Source organism: Ranitomeya variabilis, chromosome 5 (genome assembly GCF_051348905.1).
Source record: "Ranitomeya variabilis isolate aRanVar5 chromosome 5, aRanVar5.hap1, whole genome shotgun sequence".
NCBI classification, from domain to species: domain Eukaryota; kingdom Metazoa; phylum Chordata; class Amphibia; order Anura; family Dendrobatidae; genus Ranitomeya; species Ranitomeya variabilis.
In genome coordinates, this window is record NC_135236.1 from 631,684,623 (window position 1) to 631,707,779 (window position 23,157).

At 51.4% G+C, this 23,157-nt stretch overlaps 1 protein-coding gene across 1 annotated transcript in view; it reads right to left on the reverse strand.

The window, feature by feature from the left end:
* The window catches only part of LOC143773949 (histone H1.01-like), a 208,196-nt gene extending 187,203 nt beyond the window's left edge, over positions 1-20,993 (reverse strand). Inside the window, exon 1 of the mRNA XM_077261252.1 lies at positions 20,559-20,993. The gene's annotated coding sequence lies outside the window, so the exon portion shown is untranslated. The remainder of the gene's footprint in view (positions 1-20,558) is intronic.
* Between the last annotated feature and the right edge of the window lie 2,164 nt (positions 20,994-23,157).

Sequence of the window (23,157 nt, forward strand, 5' to 3'; positions counted from 1 at the left end):
ATTAGGTCACTGTATACGTTATCCAGGTCTCCTGTTGTGTTCATCTTTCTACCACCTGAACTTAAATTCCTGTGCTCCAACACCGCCAGTTGAGGCTCAGAAGTGCCGTCTGCACAGTCAAAACATACGACCCAGTGTTATTGGGTTTCAGTAACGTCAGCTGATCCCCAGCTGTGTAGCCGGCAATGTGTCATGCGACCGCCACGCTGACACAACTGAAATGTAAGGGAATCTGTCCCCCCCCCCCCAAGGCGTTTGTTACTGAAAGAGCCACCTTGTGCAGCAGTAATGCTGCACAAGGAAAAGGTAGCTATTTTTGTTTAGCTCCTTGCACACGCAGAACTTAACACTTATAAAATGTGTCCACTGATACCGTAAAACCGTCCCGGAGGTGGGACTTTCCTTCGTAATGTGACGCAGCACAGCCGTCATTCCTACCCCCCCGGCGCCGCGCACCGGCTCCTCAGCGTTGTTTTATTCCGTCCCGGAGCCTGCGCTGTTATGTTATCCCGTGGCCAGGCACACTTAGCGCTGCCCGTCTTCTGGCATCATTTGGTGTTGTGAATTTGGATTTTGGGCTCCCCCGGTGGCCACTGGTGGAATTGAACTTGTGTCATCATCTTTCCTGTTCACCTGTTCTCATCAGATCTGGGTGTCGCTATATAACCTGGCTTCTCTGTTAGTTGCTTGCCGGTCAACAATGTTATCAGAAGCCTCTCTGTGCTTGTTCCTGCTCCCAGACATCTACTAGATAAGTTGGACTTTCGTCCATGTTTGTTTTTGCTTTTTGGTTCCAGTTCACAGCTGCAGTTTCGTTACTGTGTCTGGAAAGCTCTTGTTGATCAGGAATTGCCACTCTGGTATTATGAGTTAATGCCAGAGTCCTAAAGTAATTTCTGGATGGTGTTTTGTTAGGGTTTTCTGCTGACCATGAAAGTGTTCTTTCTGTCTTCTGCTATCTAGAAAGCGGACCTCAAATTTGCTAAAACTATTTTCCTGCTGTGTTTGTTATTTCTTCTAAAATCACCGCCAATATATGTGGGGGGCCTCTGTCTCCTTTTTGGGCATTTCTCTAGAGGTGAGCCAGGTCTTATATTTCCCTCTGCTAGCATTATTTAGTTCTCCGGCCGGCGCTGGGCATATAGGGATAAAAAGTAGGACATGCTACCTGGCTACTTCTAGTTGTGCGGTAGGTTTAGTTCATGGTCAGTACAGTTCCCATCTTCCAAGAGCTTGTTCCTATATAGGCTTATGCTATGTTCTCTAGCCATGGAGATCATGACAGTTTGACCGGCCCACTAAAGGGTTAATTCCTTGGCTAGAAAGGAGTGAAATAAGAAGTCTGCTGAGAGTTTTTTTTTTTTTGTGCTCTTAATTGGATCATTTGCTAGTCTGTCTATGCTGCAGTCTTTCTTTTTTTTCTCTCTCCTTCTAATCTTTGAATGGCTCTGTGTTCACCTGTTTATTATGGATCTTCAGAGTGTAACTGCAGGTTTGAATAATCTCACCACGAAAGTACAAAATTTGCAAGATTTTGTTGTTCATGCTCCGGTATCTGAACCGAGAATTCCTCTGCCGGAATTTTTCTCGGGGAATAGATCTGGTTTTCAGAATTTTAGAAATAATTGCAAGTTATTTTTGTCCCTGAAATCTCGTTCTGCCGGGGACCCTGCACAGCAGGTTCGGATTGTGATTTCTCTGCTCCGTGGCGACCCTCAAGACTGGGCTTTTTCATTGGCACCAGGGGATCCTGCGTTGCGCAATGTAGATGCGTTTTTTCTGGCCTTGGGGTTGCTTTATGACGAACCTCATTTGGAACTTCAGGCAGAAAAAACTTTGATGTCCCTATCTCAGGGGCAAGATGAAGCTGAAATTTACTGCCAGAGATTCCGTAAATGGTCTGTGCTTACTCAGTGGAATGAGTGTGCCTTGGCGGCTACTTTCAGAGAGGGTCTCTCTGATGCCATTAAGGATGTTATGGTGGGGTTCCCTGTGCCTGCGGGTCTGAATGAGTCCATGACAATGGCTATTCAGATCGATAGGCGTCTGCGGGAGCGCAAACCAGTGCACCATCTGGCGGTGTCCACTGAGAAGACGCCAGAAAGTATGCAGTGTGATAGAATTCTGTCCAGAAGCGAGCGGCAGAATTTTAGACGGAAAAATGGGTTGTGTTTCTATTGTGGGGATTCTACTCATGTTATATCAGCATGCTCTAAGCGTACTAAAAAGCTTGATAAGTCTGTTTCCATTGGCACTTTACAGTCTAAGTTTATTTTGTCTGTGACCCTGATTTGCTCTTTGTCATCTATTACCACGGACGCCTATATCGACTCTGGCGCCGCTTTGAGTCTTATGGATTGGTCCTTTGCCAATCGTTGTGGGTATGATTTAGAGCCTTTGGAGACTCTTATTCCTCTGAAGGGGATTGACTCCACCCCATTGGCTAATAATAAACCACAATACTGGACACAAGTAACTATGCGTATTAATCCGGATCACCAGGAGATTATTCGTTTTCTGGTGCTGTATAATCTACATGATGATTTGGTGCTAGGATTGCCATGGCTGCAGTCTCACAACCCAGTCCTTGACTGGAGAGCTATGTCTGTGTTGAGCTGGGGATGTAAGGGGACTCATGGGGACGTACCTTTGGTTTCCATTTCATCATCTATTCCCTCTGAAATCCCTGAGTTCCTGTCTGATTATCGTGACGTCTTTGAAGAACCCAAGCTGGGTTCACTACCTCCGCACCGTGAGTGCGATTGTGCTATAGATTTAATTCCGGGTAGTAAATACCCAAAGGGTCGTTTATTTAATCTGTCTGTGCCTGAACATGCTGCTATGCGAGAATATATAAAGGAGTCCTTGGAAAAGGGACATATTCGTCCATCGTCATCTCCCTTAGGAGCCGGCTTTTTCTTTGTGTCAAAGAAAGACGGCTCTTTGAGACCATGTATTGATTATCGGCTTTTGAATAAAATCACGGTTAAATATCAATACCCATTGCCGTTGCTGACTGATTTGTTTGCTCGCATAAAGGGGGCCAAGTGGTTCTCTAAGATTGATCTCCGTGGGGCGTATAATTTGGTGCGGATCAGGCAGGGGGATGAGTGGAAAACCGCATTTAATACGCCCGAGGGCCACTTTGAGTATTTGGTGATGCCTTTTGGTCTTTCTAATGCCCCTTCAGTCTTCCAGTCCTTTATGCATGATATTTTCCGCGATTTTTTGGATAAATTTATGATAGTGTATCTGGATGATATTCTGATTTTTTCGGATGACTGGGACTCTCATGTCCAGCAAGTCAAGAGGGTTTTTCAGGTTTTGCGGTCTAATTCTCTGTGTGTCAAGGGTTCTAAGTGCGTTTTTGGGGTTCAGAGAATTTCCTTTTTGGGATATATTTTTTCTCCCTCTTCCATTGAGATGGATCCTGTCAAGGTTCAAGCTATTTGTGATTGGACGCAGCCCTCTTCTCTTAAAAGTCTTCAGAAATTTTTGGGCTTTGCCAACTTTTATCGTCGATTTATTGCTGGTTTTTCGGATGTCGTTAAGCCATTGACCGATTTGACTAGACAGGGTGCTGATGTTGCTAATTGGTCCCCTGATGCTGTGGAGGCTTTTCAGGAGCTTAAGCGCCGTTTTTCTTCTGCCCCTGTGTTGCGTCAGCCTGATGTGGCTCTTCCTTTTCAGGTTGAGGTCGACGCTTCTGAGATCGGAGCTGGGGCAGTGTTGTCGCAGAAAAGTTCTGACTGCTCCGTGATGAGGCCTTGTGCCTTCTTTTCCCGTAAATTTTCGCCCGCTGAGCGGAATTATGATGTTGGGAATCGGGAGCTTTTGGCCATGAAGTGGGCGTTTGAGGAGTGGCGCCATTGGCTTGAGGGGTCCAGACATCAGGTGGTGGTATTGACTGACCACAAAAATTTGATTTATCTTGAGACCGCCAGGCGCCTGAATCCTAGACAGGCGCGCTGGTCATTATTTTTTTCTCGGTTTAATTTTGTGGTGTCATACCTACCGGGTTCTAAGAATGTTAAGGCGGATGCCCTTTCTAGGAGTTTTGAGCCTGATTCACCCGGCAACTCTGAGCCCACAGGTATCCTTAAGGATGGAGTTATTTTGTCAGCCGTTTCTCCAGACCTGCGGCGGGCCTTGCAGGAGTTTCAGGCGGATAGACCGGATCGTTGTCCGCCTGATAGGCTGTTTGTTCCTGATGATTGGACCAGTAGAGTCATCTCTGAGGTGCATTCTTCTGCATTGGCAGGTCATCCTGGAATTTTCGGTACCAGGGATTTGGTGGCAAGATCCTTCTGGTGGCCTTCCCTGTCACGAGATGTGCGAGGCTTTGTGCAGTCTTGTGACGTTTGTGCTCGGGCCAAGCCTTGTTGTTCTCGGGCTAGTGGATTATTGTTGCCCTTGCCTATTCCTAAGAGGCCTTGGACGCACATCTCGATGGATTTTATTTCAGATCTGCCTGTTTCCCAGAAAATGTCTGTCATCTGGGTGGTGTGTGACCGTTTTTCTAAGATGGTCCATTTGGTTCCCCTGCCCAAATTGCCTTCTTCTTCCGAGTTGGTTCCCCTGTTTTTTCAAAATGTTGTTCGTTTGCATGGTATTCCTGAGAATATCGTTTCTGACAGGGGAACCCAATTTGTGTCTAGATTTTGGCGGGCATTCTGTGCTAGGATGGGCATAGATTTGTCTTTTTCGTCTGCTTTTCACCCTCAGACTAATGGCCAGACCGAGCGGACTAATCAGACCCTGGAGACATATCTGAGGTGTTTTGTGTCTGCTGACCAGGATGATTGGGTTGCTTTTTTGCCATTGGCGGAGTTCGCCCTCAATAATCGGGCCAGCTCTGCCACCTTGGTGTCCCCGTTTTTCTGTAATTCGGGGTTCCATCCTCGATTTTCCTCCGGTCAGGTGGAGTCCTCGGATTGTCCTGGAGTGGATGCGGTGGTGGAGAGATTGCATCATATTTGGGGGCAGGTGATGGACAATTTGAAGTTGTCCCAGGAGAAGACTCAGCTTTTTGCCAACCGTTACCGTCGTGTTGGTCCTCGGCTTTGTGTTGGAGATTTGGTGTGGTTGTCTTCTCGTTTTGTCCCTATGAGGGTCTCTTCTCCTAAGTTTAAGCCTCGGTTCATCGGTCCGTATAAAATATTGGAGATTCTTAACCCTGTTTCCTTCCGTTTAGACCTCCCTGCATCCTTTTCCATTCATAACGTTTTTCATCGGTCGTTATTGCGCAGGTATGAGGTACCTGTTGTGCCTTCCGTTGAGCCTCCTGCTCCGGTGTTGGTTGAGGGTGAGTTGGAGTACGTTGTGGAGAAAATCCTAGACTCCCGTGTTTCCAGACGGAGACTCCAGTATCTGGTCAAGTGGAAGGGATACGGCCAGGAGGATAATTCTTGGGTCACTGCATCTGATGTTCATGCCTCCGATCTGGTTCGTGCCTTTCATAGGGCCCATCCTGATCGCCCTGGTGGTTCTGGTGAGGGTTCGGTGCCCCCTCCTTGAGGGGGGGGTACTGTTGTGAATTTGGATTTTGGGCTCCCCCGGTGGCCACTGGTGGAATTGAACTTGTGTCATCATCTTTCCTGTTCACCTGTTCTCATCAGATCTGGGTGTCGCTATATAACCTGGCTTCTCTGTTAGTTGCTTGCCGGTCAACAATGTTATCAGAAGCCTCTCTGTGCTTGTTCCTGCTCCCAGACATCTACTAGATAAGTTGGACTTTCGTCCATGTTTGTTTTTGCTTTTTGGTTCCAGTTCACAGCTGCAGTTTCGTTACTGTGTCTGGAAAGCTCTTGTTGATCAGGAATTGCCACTCTGGTATTATGAGTTAATGCCAGAGTCCTAAAGTAATTTCTGGATGGTGTTTTGTTAGGGTTTTCTGCTGACCATGAAAGTGTTCTTTCTGTCTTCTGCTATCTAGAAAGCGGACCTCAAATTTGCTAAAACTATTTTCCTGCTGTGTTTGTTATTTCTTCTAAAATCACCGCCAATATATGTGGGGGGCCTCTGTCTCCTTTTTGGGCATTTCTCTAGAGGTGAGCCAGGTCTTATATTTCCCTCTGCTAGCATTATTTAGTTCTCCGGCCGGCGCTGGGCATATAGGGATAAAAAGTAGGACATGCTACCTGGCTACTTCTAGTTGTGCGGTAGGTTTAGTTCATGGTCAGTACAGTTCCCATCTTCCAAGAGCTTGTTCCTATATAGGCTTATGCTATGTTCTCTAGCCATGGAGATCATGACAATTTGGTGTCAGGATGGCTGCGCCTGTGCGGCCGTGCTGGCAGAGAGCCCGCCTCGCAGTGTCTTCTGATTTAATCCCACTGGGGGCCTGGGATCCATGGACATGCGCAGTGCATATCTGAACCTCCACCTCTCACTCATTTCCCTATGGCTTCTTCAGACTGTTCGGTGTCAGCTGGTCCCTAATAGCATGCCACGGCCGTGACACCGCACAGTCTTAAGAAGCCGTAGGGAGGGGAGTGAGAGGCGAGGATATGCACTGCGCATGTCCATGGATCCCAGGCCCCCAGTGGGATTAAATCAGAAGACACTGCGAGGCGGGCTCTCTGCCAGCGCGGCCGCACAGGCGCAGCCATCCTGACACCAAATGATGCCAGAAGACGGGCAGCGCTAAGTGTGCCTGGCCACGGGATAACATAACAGCGCAGGCTCCGGGACGGAATAAAACAACGCTGAGGAGCCGGTGCGCGGCGCCGGGGGGGTAGGAATGACGGCTGTGCTGCGTCACATTACGAAGGAAAGTCCCACCTCCGGGACGGTTTTACGGTTGCAGGGGACACATTTTATAAGTGTTTAGTTCTGTGTTTGCAAGGAGCATGATGAAAAGAGCCACCTTTTCCTTTTGCATCTTTTGTGCTGCACAAGCTGGCTCTTTCAGCTACAAACGCCTTGGGGGGGGGTTAAAGGTTCCCTTTCGACTTTCTCAGGCTTCGGCCTACATTGTGTTCCTCTGCTTTTCCACCTGTCCCTGGGCTCCAACACCGCCAGTTGCCGTCCAGAAGTGCTGTACGCACAGTCAACAGTCCCTCCTCTGTTATTGGGGTTCAGTAACGGCAGCTGTTCCCCTGCTGTGTGTGTGGCAATCCCTCCTACCTCCTCCAACCTCCTCCTCCTCCACCTGTCCCTGGGCTCCAACACCGCCAGTTGCCGTCCAGAAGTGCTGTACGCACAGTCAACAGTCCCTCCTCTGTTATTGGGGTTCAGTAACGTCAGCTGTTCCCCTGCTGTGTGTGTGGCAATCCCTCCTACCTCCTCCAACCTCCTCCTCCTCCACCTGCCCCTGGGCTTCAACACCGCCAGTTGCCGTCCAGAAGTGCGGTACGCACAGTCAACAGTCCCTCCTCTGTTATTGGGGTTCAGTAACGTCAGCTGTTCCCCTGCTGTGTGTGTGGCAATCCCTCCTACCTCCTCCAACCTCCTCCTCCTCCACCTGCCCCTGGGCTTCAACACCGCCAGTTGCCGTCCAGAAGTGCTGTACGCACAGTCAACAGTCCCTCCTCTGTTATTGGGGTTCAGTAACGTCAGCTGTTCCCCTGCTGTGTGTGTGGCAATCCCTCCTACCTCCTCCAACCTCCTCCTCCTCCACCTGTCCCTGGGCTCCAACACCGCCAGTTGCCGTCCAGAAGTGCTGTACGCACAGTCAACAGTCCCTCCTCTGTTATTGGGGTTCAGTAACGTCAGCTGTTCCCCTGCTGTGTGTGTGGCAATCCCTCCTACCTCCTCCAACCTCCTCCTCCTCCACCTGCCCCTGGGCTTCAACACCGCCAGTTGCCGTCCAGAAGTGCTGTACGCACAGTCAACAGTCCCTCCTCTGTTATTGGGGTTCAGTAACGTCAGCTGTTCCCCTGCTGTGTGTGTGGCAATCCCTCCTACCTCCTCCAACCTCCTCCTCCTCCACCTGCCCCTGGGCTTCAACACCGCCAGTTGCCGTCCAGAAGTGCTGTACGCACAGTCAACAGTCCCTCCTCTGTTATTGGGGTTCAGTAACGTCAGCTGTTCCCCTGCTGTGTGTGTGGCAATCCCTCCTACCTCCTCCAACCTCCTCCTCCTCCACCTGTCCCTGGGCTCCAACACCGCCAGTTGCCGTCCAGAAGTGCTGTACGCACAGTCAACAGTCCCTCCTCTGTTATTGGGGTTCAGTAACGTCAGCTGTTCCCCTGCTGTGTGTGTGGCAATCCCTCCTACCTCCTCCAACCTCCTCCTCCTCCACCTGTCCCTGGGCTCCAACACCGCCAGTTGCCGTCCAGAAGTGCTGTACGCACAGTCAACAGTCCCTCCTCTGTTATTGGGGTTCAGTAACGTCAGCTGTTCCCCTGCTGTGTGTGTGGCAATCCCTCCTACCTCCTCCAACCTCCTCCTCCTCCACCTGCCCCTGGGCTCCAACACCGCCAGTTGCCGTCCAGAAGTGCTGTACGCACAGTCAACAGTCCCTCCTCTGTTATTGGGGTTCAGTAACGGCAGCTGTTCCCCTGCTGTGTGTGTGGCAATCACTCCTACCTCCTCCAACCTCCTCCTCCTCCACCTGTCCCTGGGCTCCAACACCGCCAGTTGCCGTCCAGAAGTGCTGTACGCACAGTCAACAGTCCCTCCTCTGTTATTGGGGTTCAATAACGTCAGCTGTTCCCCTGCTGTGTGTGTGGCAATCCCTCCTACCTCCTCCAACCTCCTCCTCCTCCACCTGCCCCTGGGCTTCAACACCGCCAGTTGCCGTCCAGAAGTGCTGTACGCACAGTCAACAGTCCCTCCTCTGTTATTGGGGTTCAGTAACGTCAGCTGTTCCCCTGCTGTGTGTGTGGCAATCCCTCCTACCTCCTCCAACCTCCTCCTCCTCCACCTGTCCCTGGGCTCCAACACCGCCAGTTGCCGTCCAGAAGTGCTGTACGCACAGTCAACAGTCCCTCCTCTGTTATTGGGGTTCAGTAACGTCAGCTGTTCCCCTGCTGTGTGTGTGGCAATCCCTCCTACCTCCTCCAACCTCCTCCTCCTCCACCTGCCCCTGGGCTTCAACACCGCCAGTTGCCGTCCAGAAGTGCTGTACGCACAGTCAACAGTCCCTCCTCTGTTATTGGGGTTCAGTAACGTCAGCTGTTCCCCTGCTGTGTGTGTGGCAATCCCTCCTACCTCCTCCAACCTCCTCCTCCTCCACCTGCCCCTGGGCTTCAACACCGCCAGTTGCCGTCCAGAAGTGCTGTACGCACAGTCAACAGTCCCTCCTCTGTTATTGGGGTTCAGTAACGTCAGCTGTTCCCCTGCTGTGTGTGTGGCAATCCCTCCTACCTCCTCCAACCTCCTCCTCCTCCACCTGCCCCTGGGCTTCAACACCGCCAGTTGCCGTCCAGAAGTGCTGTACGCACAGTCAACAGTCCCTCCTCTGTTATTGGGGTTCAGTAACGTCAGCTGTTCCCCTGCTGTGTGTGTGGCAATCCCTCCTACCTCCTCCAACCTCCTCCTCCTCCACCTGCCCCTGGGCTTCAACACCGCCAGTTGCCGTCCAGAAGTGCTGTACGCACAGTCAACAGTCCCTCCTCTGTTATTGGGGTTCAGTAACGTCAGCTGTTCCCCTGCTGTGTGTGTGGCAATCCCTCCTACCTCCTCCAACCTCCTCCTCCTCCACCTGTCCCTGGGCTCCAACACCGCCAGTTGCCGTCCAGAAGTGCTGTACGCACAGTCAACAGTCCCTCCTCTGTTATTGGGGTTCAGTAACGTCAGCTGTTCCCCTGCTGTGTGTGTGGCAATCCCTCCTACCTCCTCCAACCTCCTCCTCCTCCACCTGCCCCTGGGCTTCAACACCGCCAGTTGCCGTCCAGAAGTGCTGTACGCACAGTCAACAGTCCCTCCTCTGTTATTGGGGTTCAGTAACGTCAGCTGTTCCCCTGCTGTGTGTGTGGCAATCCCTCCTACCTCCTCCAACCTCCTCCTCCTCCACCTGCCCCTGGGCTTCAACACCGCCAGTTGCCGTCCAGAAGTGCTGTACGCACAGTCAACAGTCCCTCCTCTGTTATTGGGGTTCAGTAACGTCAGCTGTTCCCCTGCTGTGTGTGTGGCAATCCCTCCTACCTCCTCCAACCTCCTCCTCCTCCACCTGTCCCTGGGCTCCAACACCGCCAGTTGCCGTCCAGAAGTGCTGTACGCACAGAGCCAAACACCTCGCCAATGTGTTAGTGGGGTTCAGCACCGCCAGCTGTTCCCCTGCTGTGTATACGGCAACGTGTACTGCGACCGCCACGCAGGCACAACAAGTTAAATTTAAGGGAACCTGTCCCCCCCCCCCCAGGCGTTTGTTACTGAAGGAGCCACCTTGTGCAGCAGTAATGATGCAAAGGGAAAAAGTGCCTCTTTTCGTGGTGCTCCTTGCAGATGCTGAACCTAACACTTATGAAATGTGTCCCCTCACAGCGTTCAACCGTCCGGTAGGTGGAACTTTCCTTTGTCATGTGACGCAGCACAGCCGTCATTTTTACCCCCTTGTCGCCGTGCGCCGCCTCCTCAGCGTTGTTTGAATCTGTCCCGGAGCCTGCGCTGTTAGGTTACCCCTTGGCCATGCACACATTTTGCGCTGCCCGTCTTCTGACATCATTTGCTGTCAGGCTGGCTGCGCCTGTGCGGGTGCGCTGTCCGAGATTCAGCCTCGCGGTGTCGTCTAATGTAATCCCACCGCGGGCCTGGGATCCGTGTCCATGCGCAGTGCATATCCTCGCCTCTCACTCCCCTCCCTACGGCTTCTAAAGACTGTTCGGTGTCAGCTGATCCCTAATAGCATGCCACGGCCGTGACACCGCACAGTCTTAAGAAGCCGTAGGGAGGGGAGTGAGAGGCGAGGATATGCACTGCGCATGGACACGGATCCCAGGCCCGCGGTGGGATTACATTAGACGACACCGCGAGGCTGAATCTCGGACAGCGCACCCGCACAGGCGCAGCCAGCCTGACAGCAAATGATGTCAGAAGACGGGCAGCGCAAAATGTGTGCATGGCCAAGGGGTAACCTAACAGCGCAGGCTCCGGGACAGATTCAAACAACGCTGAGGAGGCGGCGCACGGCGACAAGGGGGTAAAAATGACGGCTGTGCTGCGTCACATGACAAAGGAAAGTTCCACCTACCGGACGGTTGAACGCTGTGAGGGGACACATTTCATAAGTGTTAGGTTCAGCATCTGCAAGGACCATAATTAAAAGAGCTAAGTTTACCTTTTCCAGCATTAGTGCTGTACACGATGGCTCTTCCAGCTACAAACGCCTGGGGGGGGGGGGGTTAAAGGTTTCCTTTCAACTTGCTCCAGTGCAGGCTTCGGCCTACACTCCGCTCCCCCTGCTCCTCCTGCTGACCCTGGGCTCTAACACCGCCAGTTGGGGCCCGGTACTGCTAGCTGCACAGAGAAAAACACCTCGCCAATGTGTCAGTGGGGTTCAGCACCGCCAGCTGTTCCCCTGCTGTGCAGCCGGCATCGTGTCCTGCAAAAGCCACGCAGACACCAGAACTGAAATTGAAGGGAACCTGTCCCCCCTCCCCCAGGCGTTTGTACGTTTTTAAGGCCACCTTGTACAGCGGTAATGCTGCATGTGTGCAAGGTGGCTCATAAACGTATTCTCCTCGCACATGTGGAACGGAAAACACTTCTAAAATGTGTCCTCTGTGTGACCATTTAACCGTCCCGGTGGTGTGACTTTCCTTTGTAATGACACGCTGCAACCCCCTTGGTAGCGCTGCCCGTCTTCTGGCATCATTGTTTGGCTGCCTGCGCCTCTGCGGCCGCCCTGACCCACACAACGCCCCTCGGTGTCTTATTTCTTGGGAGTGCGAGGGTGTGTTTGATGGGCATGAGCAGTGCATCAGTTCGCCTGTCCCTCATCTCCTTCCGCCTTCTTCAGACTGTGCGGCTTCATGGCCGTGGCATGCGATAAGGGATCAGCTGACGCCACATAGTCTGAAGCAGGTGTAAGAACCCAAGCGAGAGGCGAACATATGTACTGCGCCAGGCCATGAATCCCAGCCCCGCAGTGTTTTAACTATGTCAATACACTGCGGGGCTGTGATTCATGGGCATCGCGAACCGCACCAGCCAACATTAAATGAGGTCAGAAGATGGGCAGCGCTAACAGCGCTAGGCCAGGGGATAACACGACAGCGCAGACTCCTGTACAGCAAATAACAACGCTCAGGAGGCTGCACCCAGCACCAAGGTGGGATTCTTGACATCTGTGCTGCGTCTCATTACAAAGGGAACTCGCGCCTCCAACACAGTTTGACTGTATAAAGGGCTAAATGTTATACGTGTTCCATTCAGCGTGTGCAAGGAGCCAAATTAAAAGAGCAACCTTTGACTTGTGCACCACTACTGCTGCATAAGCTGTGGCTCTTCTACTTTGTAACCCCTGAGGGGGGGTTAAAGGTTACCTTTGAAATTGGTTCGATTAGGCTTCGGCCTACACTCTGCTCCCCCTGCAGAGCCCGGGCTCCAACACCGCCAGTTGGGGCCCGGTACTGCTAGCTGCACAGAGAAAAACACCTCGCCAATGTGTCAGTGGGGTTCAGCACCGCCAGCTGTTCCCCTGCTGTGCAGCCGGCAACGTGTCCTGCAACAGCCACGCAGGCACAACAGACCCAAAGCTGCCGCCAGTGCAGGCTTCGGCCTACACTCTGCTCCCTCTCCTCCTCCTGCTGACCCCGGGCTCCAACACCGCCAGTTGGGGCCCGGTACTGCTAGCTGCACAGAGAAAAACACCTCGCCAATGTGTCAGTGGGGTTCAGCACCGCCAGCTGTTCCCCTGCTGTGCAGCCGGCATCGTGTCCTGCAAAAGCCACGCAGACACCAGAACTGAAATTGAAGGGAACCTGTCCCCCCTCCCCCAGGCGTTTGTACGTTTTTAAGGCCACCTTGTACAGCGGTAATGCTGCATGTGTGCAAGGTGGCTCATAAACGTATTCTCCTCGCACATGTGGAACGGAAAACACGTCTAAAATGTGTCCTCTGTGTGACCATTTAACCGTCCCGGTGGTGTGACTTTCCTTTGTAATGACACGCTGCAACCCCCTTGGTAGCGCTGCCCGTCTTCTGGCATCATTGTTTGGCTGCCTGCGCCTCTGCGGCCGCCCTGACCCACACAACGCCCCTCGGTGTCTTATTTCTTGGGAGTGCGAGGGTGTGTTTGATGGGCATGAGCAGTGCATCAGTTCGCCTGTCCCTCATCTCCTTCCGCCTTCTTCAGACTGTGCGGCTTCATGGCCGTGGCATGCGATAAGGGATCAGCTGACGCCACATAGTCTGAAGCAGGTGTAAGAACCCAAGCGAGAGGCGAACATATGTACTGCGCCAGGCCATGAATCCCAGCCCCGCAGTGTTTTAACTATGTCAATACACTGCGGGGCTGTGATTCATGGGCATCGCGAACCGCACCAGCCAACATTAAATGAGGTCAGAAGATGGGCAGCGCTAACAGCGCTAGGCCAGGGGATAACACGACAGCGCAGACTCCTGTACAGCAAATAACAACGCTCAGGAGGCTGCACCCAGCACCAAGGTGGGATTCTTGACATCTGTGCTGCGTCTCATTACAAAGGGAACTCGCGCCTCCAACACAGTTTGACTGTATAAAGGGCTAAATGTTATACGTGTTCCATTCAGCGTGTGCAAGGAGCCAAATTAAAAGAGCAACCTTTGACTTGTGCACCACTACTGCTGCATAAGCTGTGGCTCTTCTACTTTGTAACCCCTGAGGGGGGGTTAAAGGTTACCTTTGAAATTGGTTCGATTAGGCTTCGGCCTACACTCTGCTCCCCCTGCAGAGCCCGGGCTCCAACACCGCCAGTTGGGGCCCGGTACTGCTAGCTGCACAGAGAAAAACACCTCGCCAATGTGTCAGTGGGGTTCAGCACCGCCAGCTGTTCCCCTGCTGTGCAGCCGGCAACGTGTCCTGCAACAGCCACGCAGGCACAACAGACCCAAAGCTGCCGCCAGTGCAGGCTTCGGCCTACACTCTGCTCCCTCTCCTCCTCCTGCTGACCCCGGGCTCCAACACCGCCAGTTGGGGCCCGGTACTGCTAGCTGCACAGAGAAAAACACCTCGCCTATGTGTCAGTGGGGTTCAGCACCGCCAGCTGTTCCCCTGCTGTGCAGCCGGCATCGTGTCCTGCAAAAGCCACACAGACACCAGAACTGAAATTGAAGGGAACCTGTCCCCCCTCCCCCAGGCGTTTGTACGTTTTTAAGGCCACCTTGTACAGCGGTAATGCTGCATGTGTGCAAGGTGGCTCATAAACGTATTCTCCTCGCACATGTGGAACGGAAAACACGTCTAAAATGTGTCCTCTGTGTGACCATTTAACCGTCCCGGTGGTGTGACTTTCCTTTGTAATGACACGCTGCAACCCCCTTGGTAGCGCTGCCCGTCTTCTGGCATCATTGTTTGGCTGCCTGCGCCTCTGCGGCCGCCCTGACCCACACAACGCCCCTCGGTGTCTTATTTCTTGGGAGTGCGAGGGTGTGTTTGATGGGCATGAGCAGTGCATCAGTTCGCCTGTCCCTCATCTCCTTCCGCCTTCTTCAGACTGTGCGGCTTCATGGCCGTGGCATGCGATAAGGGATCAGCTGACGCCACATAGTCTGAAGCAGGTGTAAGAACCCAAGCGAGAGGCGAACATATGTACTGCGCCAGGCCATGAATCCCAGCCCCGCAGTGTTTTAACTATGTCAATACACTGCGGGGCTGTGATTCATGGGCATCGCGAACCGCACCAGCCAACATTAAATGAGGTCAGAAGATGGGCAGCGCTAACAGCGCTAGGCCAGGGGATAACACGACAGCGCAGACTCCTGTACAGCAAATAACAACGCTCAGGAGGCTGCACCCAGCACCAAGGTGGGATTCTTGACATCTGTGCTGCGTCTCATTACAAAGGGAACTCGCGCCTCCAACACAGTTTGACTGTATAAAGGGCTAAATGTTATACGTGTTCCATTCAGCGTGTGCAAGGAGCCAAATTAAAAGAGCAACCTTTGACTTGTGCACCACTACTGCTGCATAAGCTGTGGCTCTTCTACTTTGTAACCCCTGAGGGGGGGTTAAAGGTTACCTTTGAAATTGGTTTGATTAGGCTTCGGCCTACACTCTGCTCCCCCTGCAGAGCCCGGGCTCCAACACCGCCAGTTGGGGCCCGGTACTGCTAGCTGCACAGAGAAAAACACCTCGCCAATGTGTCAGTGGGGTTCAGCACCGCCAGCTGTTCCCCTGCTGTGCAGCCGGCAACGTGTCCTGCAACAGCCACGCAGGCACAACAGACCCAAAGCTGCCGCCAGTGCAGGCTTCGGCCTACACTCTGCTCCCTCTCCTCCTCCTGCTGACCCCGGGCTCCAACACCGCCAGTTGAGGCCCGGTACTGCTAGCTGCACAGAGAAAAACACCTCGCCAATGTGTCAGTGGGGTTCAGCACCGCCAGCTGTTCCCCTGCTGTGCAGCCGGCATCGTGTCCTGCAAAAGCCACGCAGACACCAGAACTGAAATTGAAGGGAACCTGTCCCCCCTCCCCCAGGCGTTTGTACGTTTTTAAGGCCACCTTGTACAGCGGTAATGCTGCATGTGTGCAAGGTGGCTCATAAACGTATTCTCCTCGCACATGTGCAACGGAAAACACGTCTAAAATGTGTCCTCTGTGTGACCATTTAACCGTCCCGGTGGTGTGACTTTCCTTTGTAATGACACGCTGCAACCCCCTTGGTAGCGCTGCCCGTCTTCTGGCATCATTGTTTGGCTGCCTGCGCCTCTGCGGCCGCCCTGACCCACACAACGCCCCTCGGTGTCTTATTTCTTGGGAGTGCGAGGGTGTGTTTGATGGGCATGAGCAGTGCATCAGTTCGCCTGTCCCTCATCTCCTTCCGCCTTCTTCAGACTGTGTGGCTTCATGGCCGTGGCATGCGATAAGGGATCAGCTGACGCCACATAGTCTGAAGCAGGTGTAAGAACCCAAGCGAGAGGCGAACATATGTACTGCGCCAGGCCATGAATCCCAGCCCCGCAGTGTTTTAACTATGTCAATACACTGCGGGGCTGTGATTCATGGGCATCGCGAACCGCACCAGCCAACATTAAATGAGGTCAGAAGATGGGCAGCGCTAACAGCGCTAGGCCAGGGGATAACACGACAGCGCAGACTCCTGTACAGCAAATAACAACGCTCAGGAGGCTGCACCCAGCACCAAGGTGGGATTCTTGACATCTGTGCTGCGTCTCATTACAAAGGGAACTCGCGCCTCCAACACAGTTTGACTGTATAAAGGGCTAAATGTTATACGTGTTCCATTCAGCGTGTGCAAGGAGCCAAATTAAAAGAGCAACCTTTGACTTGTGCACCACTACTGCTGCATAAGCTGTGGCTCTTCTACTTTGTAACCCCTGAGGGGGGGTTAAAGGTTACCTTTGAAATTGGTTCGATTAGGCTTCGGCCTACACTCTGCTCCCCCTGCAGAGCCCGGGCTCCAACACCGCCAGTTGGGGCCCGGTACTGCTAGCTGCACAGAGAAAAACACCTCGCCAATGTGTCAGTGGGGTTCAGCACCGCCAGCTGTTCCCCTGCTGTGCAGCCGGCAACGTGTCCTGCAACAGCCACGCAGGCACAACAGACCCAAAGCTGCCGCCAGTGCAGGCTTCGGCCTACACTCTGCTCCCTCTCCTCCTCCTGCTGACCCCGGGCTCCAACACCGCCAGTTGGGGCCCGGTACTGCTAGCTGCACAGAGAAAAACACCTCGCCAATGTGTCAGTGGGGTTCAGCACCGCCAGCTGTTCCCCTGCTGTGCAGCCGGCATCGTGTCCTGCAAAAGCCACGCAGACACTTGCTCTTGTACCTTCTGCTCCCCATCCTGGTTCCAGTACCGTCAGCTGGTTCCGGGCAGAGCCTTTGGCTTAGGTGCCTCCCTCTGGGTATCCGAGTTCCACCAACGTCAGGTGGTCCTTGGTAGTGCTTTCAGGCACGGGTACCTCCTGCTTAGTAACCGGGTTCCAGTAACGTCAGCTGGTCCTCGGTAGTTCCATTGGCTCTTGGACCTTCGGCTACCCATCCGGGTTCCAGCACCGTCAGCTGGTTCTCGGCACTGTCTTTTGCTCTTGTACCTTCTGCTCCCCATCCTGGTTCCAGTACCGTCAGCTGGTTCCGGGCAGAGCCTTTGGCTTTGGTGCCTCCCTCTGGGTATCCGAGTTCCACCAACGTCAGGTGGTCCTTGGTAGTGCTTTCAGGCACGGGTACCTCCTGCTTAGTAACCGGGTTCCAGTAACGTCAGCTGGTCCTCGGTAGTTCCATTGGCTCTTGGACCTTTGGGTAGCCATCCGAGTTCCAGTTCCATCAGCTGGTTCTCGGCATTTTCTGAGCCTTCTTGTACCTTCTGCTACATTTCCAAGTTCAAGAGACTAAACACGATGACCCGGAAGAACACCCCTAAGATGACGACGACACCAGAGACGACAACCACCGTGATGACGACGACCCTGGAGACGATGACCCTGAAGACCACCGTGATGACGACGACCCCGGAGACGACGACCCTGAAGACCACCCCGATGACGATGACCCGGGAGACGACGACCCTGGAGACGACGACCCTGGAGACGACGACGACCTGGAAGACCGAGAAGCAGAAGAACAAGAGGCTGCAGAACAAAGAGCAGAAGAACATTAAGCATAACACTAAATATCAGAGCAAAAAATATTATCTAAATTATAAGCAGAAGAAGACTAAGCAGTGTATGGGGGTGAGTCCGTTCCTCCTCGTGGTGCCCCTGGATAAAGCCTGATGCTGCAGGCCAAACTGAACGCGGACAAATGTAACTGTTTTGTGACAGGCAGAACGGAAGGTGTAATCTTCAAACTTTTATAGATAACAACTACAGGAATGCCTGTCACAAATAAGAATATGATGAAGAAGTAGAATATGATGAAGATAATAGTAAAATAAAAAGAATATGAACAATGTAACCCAAAAAATAATAGGTAGAAGATGAAGAAGAAGATGAATAAGGTGAAGAAGTTGATGTCAAAGAAGCTGATGATGAGGATAATGAAGAAGAAAGCGTGGGAGAAGAAAAAAAGAAGGTGAAGGGCGTTGAAGTAGTGAAACATCAATATGTGGCATAAAAAAAAAAAAAAAATTAACATAGTCAAATTCTTTCTAACGCCGAACGTCATCAAAAAAAAAAAAAATCCTGCTATTCTATTACATTGGGCTAAACCTCTGTGCCTTTAATGTCTCCGCCACGTCCCCCAATACATCCTACATTATTCTTAGTTGTTTTCCTTCATGTAGAATGAACCTACAAGTGTATAAAGGGTTTATTTTAATTCCGATATTTTCGTCCCATTGACTTGCATTGGGATCGGGTATCGGTATCGGATTGGATCCGATATTTTGACGGTATCGGCCGATACTTTCCGATACCGATACTTTCCGATATCGGAAAGTATCGCTCAACACTAATCAGGACACAATTATTGGAGCTTCCTGTACCGAGACACTTCAAAGAAAAGGGACATTTAGTCAATCAATTGAGGTATAGAGTCATAGATGATGTACCAGTTATGCGACGGGGCGGAGACCGTGTTGCCCTCTTGAAGAAAAAGGAACTTAGATGGATATTTGAGCTTGACACCCTTTATCCTAGGGGAATGAACATTGAATACCAACAGAGCTGTTGTCTTTAGCATCCGATAATGTTTCTGTGGTTCTTTATCGGTATGGTGTTTTTAACTGTGTTATATACTTTTTTCTTTTGTTTAGGTATCCCCCCTTTTTTCTGGGGTTGTTTTTAGTTGTATATTTTGTAATTGGTGGAATTGATGTTCGCTAACCCATATATTAGCTGAGCCAGCAATTTTTGAGGAATTGTATGCGATGGACGGTTTGTTCTACGTGTAGTGTTGGGATAATTTCTGTTATGGGATATTTCCAACCCTTTCCACCCCCCCACCCCCCTTCCCCTGTTACCCCCTTTCCTTCCCTCCCCCCTTTTTTTTGAATAACTGTTGTCCATCAGATATACGGTTATTTTTAGTAGTGTTCTAGCTGCATATTATGTATTATCTGGTTTCAGTCCCTAATTTCTATATTTATAAATAAGAGCAGTTTGCTTAAATATGTGCGATATGATACCAAGTGTAACATAAGTGTGTGGTCGTTTTAGCTACAATGTCTGTATGAACGTATATTTACATTTATTTGTTGGTGATTTTCTGACATATTCTTCAAATTTAGGATATTGTATTATTTGATCTCTAAATAATGGAAAAATTTTATGTATGTATGAATTGATGAATATCCTCTCTTGGTTTCTCTTTATCATAAGTCCCCAGGTTTATTTTTTATGTTGCTGGATTCCCCCATGATAATTGGAATAAAGGGGATATGTAGGAGAAATTTGTGGATGTCTTCATTTGATCTGCGATCCATGGGAGATATGCGCAGATGGGACAGGAATGTTTGTAATGAGCGGACATACGTGACATGCGCATTGCCATCTTTGCATGTCTTACTGGGTGGACGATATAAGAGGATTTGGAGTTTGCGCATTACCGCTCTGAATTTGGACCTCCGCGGATACCATCCAAGATCTTGATCCTGCGCAGTATAGATGATCCCCAGGGTGACACAGGAGTGGACTGGACTTGCGCAGGAATGTGCGCTGTGTGCTGAAGAGATACGCTCACGTGATACGGACTTCTGGGAGCGTCATTGGACTGCGGCTACTATGGATACCTTCCGGGGGTGGGGGTTATTGCCTTGGTTACCGTGTATGCTATACATTCATTGGAAGGACACCGTTTGTTTACAATTCCACGGTGAAGAGTTTCATTATATTGCTGTATACTGGATTCTGGCTATTAGAGCGATCAGGGTTAGTAGATCTCTGTTAGATTAGACACTGTTAGGATTACTATTTTTTTAAATGTGGTTTTATATGTATTTATATGGACATGTTTTTTCTAAGTATTGTGCCACATCCCTATTGGTGGTTTCACTGATTAGGGGGTGGTACTATAGGTATATAATGGTGGTTGGAAAGTTTGTACACTGTGCTTGATAAAGGTCATTGGACGGAAACGTCGCCGCAGGAGGCAGATTAAAACGTAAGACTATTATCACTGTCCGTTGTGGCGCTGTCTTTTTTCTATCTTTGCTATGGACTTGTAACCGGGTTGGACCCCCTGGTGTATGACGTGCGCCATTTTGCACATGGAGGCTGTTTGTTTATTGGGTGCGGTTTAACTTCTTTTTGGATTTGCTTTATTGCTATCGGGTCGGTGCGATTCTCTCACTGATGTTCTCACTGTCGCAAGTGATCGGAGGACGCCACCTATTGCAAGAAGCAGAGGAGCAGTGATCGGATCTCGGCCTCTCCCCTGTGCTCCTCTCCCGGATCTCTCTCAGCTGACCAGATTGTCTGTTCAGAGCCCAGGACTGATCGCTGCGACATTTCCCCAGCTAGAAACAACTGGTGAGAACCGTCAGTAACGGAGCGGGAATGTCCGAAGCCCCAAATCACCTGCGAGGAGGATGCGGCCACCGATCAGTCCGTGTACCGGCTCCCCGCTATGTCCAGCGCCGCTTCTGCGGATACTGCGCCACTAATCAGGGACTCCAGTGGGGGATCGTCCGACCCGACACCGAGCGACGTCCATGCACCTGTGTCCTCTCCAGTCTTCCCGCCGTGTCTGCGGCTGCACAGCCCGGGTCTCTACTAGCGACGGGATAAATAGCAGGTGGCGCAATAGAGGTGAAGGCTAAATGCTGAGGAGGGTGATGGTGAGATCCGGGGCTGAGCTCCTCTACAGCTCTGAGCCAGTTGCTGTGATCAGTGTCTGTTATTTAACCCTTTGCTCCCCAGATCTGATATTCTGGGGTCTCAGTCATCTGGTAAAACATGATTCGGTTTAGTTCATGATTCTCCAAATAACCTGAGACCTTTGTGCTCGGTGGAGATTACAGACTATTCCGGATCCTTCTCTTTACAGAGGAAGAAGTTACATACTGACATTTAGAAGCTGCGGAGACGACGATGAGCGGGAAATTCAAACTCCCTAACAGTTCTGTGCTCAGCCAATCAGCAGAGGCAGGGGAGGGGCTAATGTTGGTTACAAGGTGGCAGTTCCCACTCAGTGGCTTTTCCTGTTCTTTGTCATCATATAACTTGTGGTCTCAGGATGGACCGATATCGGGAAATCTGCTTGTGTTAAGCGATTATTGGTTGTTTCTGGCCCATACAGGAGCCTGTAGATTTCCTGATTAGGGGAGCAGTATCGAAATTCTGTGATACAAGACCTGGGGCTCCGCCATGCTTCTGTTTCCTTTCATGGATACAGAAACTTAATTTGCATTATCCAAATCCTGTGATATGTCCTGTGTGTTCATTTTACAAATAAAGGAGGCTATTCTGGGTTTGTGTTTATTACAATATAACTATAAGATTAGTAACGGATAGGTGTCTTATAGACTCCATTACTAGTGTGTCATAGTGTGTGTAGCGCTTTATGTCACCGAACACTACAAAGGTGCAGTAGTGAAGCTAGGGGGCCGCAGAGGGGGCGGTTGCCCAGGGCCCCGCGCTCTGAGAGGTAGCAAAACTACAGCAACTGTATCAGCACTCTGATACAGTTGCATTCTGCAGCAGAGCAGGAAGAATTGATCTCCATGCACTGCCGCCGGGCTGCTATGGTGCCCCTGTGCCAGCAGTAGGCCCCCTGCCCATCATCGCAGGGTCAGCTGTATCGGCTGGATGCCAATACACAGGGGTGAACCTAGCCACACTGCTGCCTGAGGTGAACATGTACAGAACAGCCCCCTATAGAACTCCCATTTAATGTACAGTCCCCCCATACATTACATGAGTGATAACTATTGAAAATTCTACAATAGGTCATAAATCAGACAGTATAGTCATCCATACTGTATTCTGGGCACCACAGTGCTCCATACATAATAATGAGCCCTATATATTGCTCCATACAGAATAACATGCCCCATATATTGCTTCATAAAGTTTAATGAGACCCACATGATGCTCCATACTGTATAATGGTCACACAGTGCTCCATACTGTATAATGGGCCCACATGATGCTCCATACTGTATGATGGCCTCACATTATGCTCCATACTGTATAATGGCCACACATAGTTACTCCTACACACGCGGCTGCGCTCTGTACACCTTGCACACACGGCTCCACTCCGTATTCAGGCAACTCCGCTGCAGATACCTCGCATACACCCGGCTCTGCTCCATACACCTCATACACACTCGGCTCCGCTCCGTACACCTCATACACACTCAGCCCTGCTCCGTACACCTCATACACACACGGCTCTGCTCCGTACACCTCATACACACCTGGCTCCGCTCCGTACACCTCATACACATACGGCTCCATTCCGTACTCCTCATACACATGTGGCTCCGCTCCGTACACCTCATACACACGCGGCTCCGCTCCGTACACCTCATACACACGCGGCTCCGCTCCCTACACCTCATACACGCGTGGCTCAGCTCTGTACACCTCGTACACATTCAGCTCCTCTCCATACACCTCATACACACACGGCTCCACTCCGTACACCTCATACACACACGGCTCCGCTCCATACACCTCGTACACATTCAGCTCCGCACCGTACACCTCATACAACATGGCTCCGCTCCATACACCTCATACACACATTTACCATGGCAACCAGCACAGCAGAGTCCTTCAATCCATGGAGGTCCTGATCATGTGACCCCTGACTCCTCCCCTCCTGTGACCTCATCATAGCTCCTGTTTGCACAGAGTAGCCAATATGTGGTGTGCTGCTCTGCGGGTGCAGGGATGACCGGCTGATATTGCACACCGTGGGTTGTGGGCAGCGGCGCGCGCACCGCACTAGTGATAGCAAATGTCAGGGATAATGGAGAGTCAGCACCAGGTGTTCTGACCGCCGCCCCCTGTCTTTCAGTGAGGACTGCCGCCTGAAGCAAAGTGCTCAACTTGCCCCATGATAGCGGCGACCCAGCCAATACAGCTGACCACATTGATGAGAGAGTGAGCTTTACGCTCCCATCAACCCCTGTCAGCGTAACTGACAGCGGGCGCCATGATGTCAGTA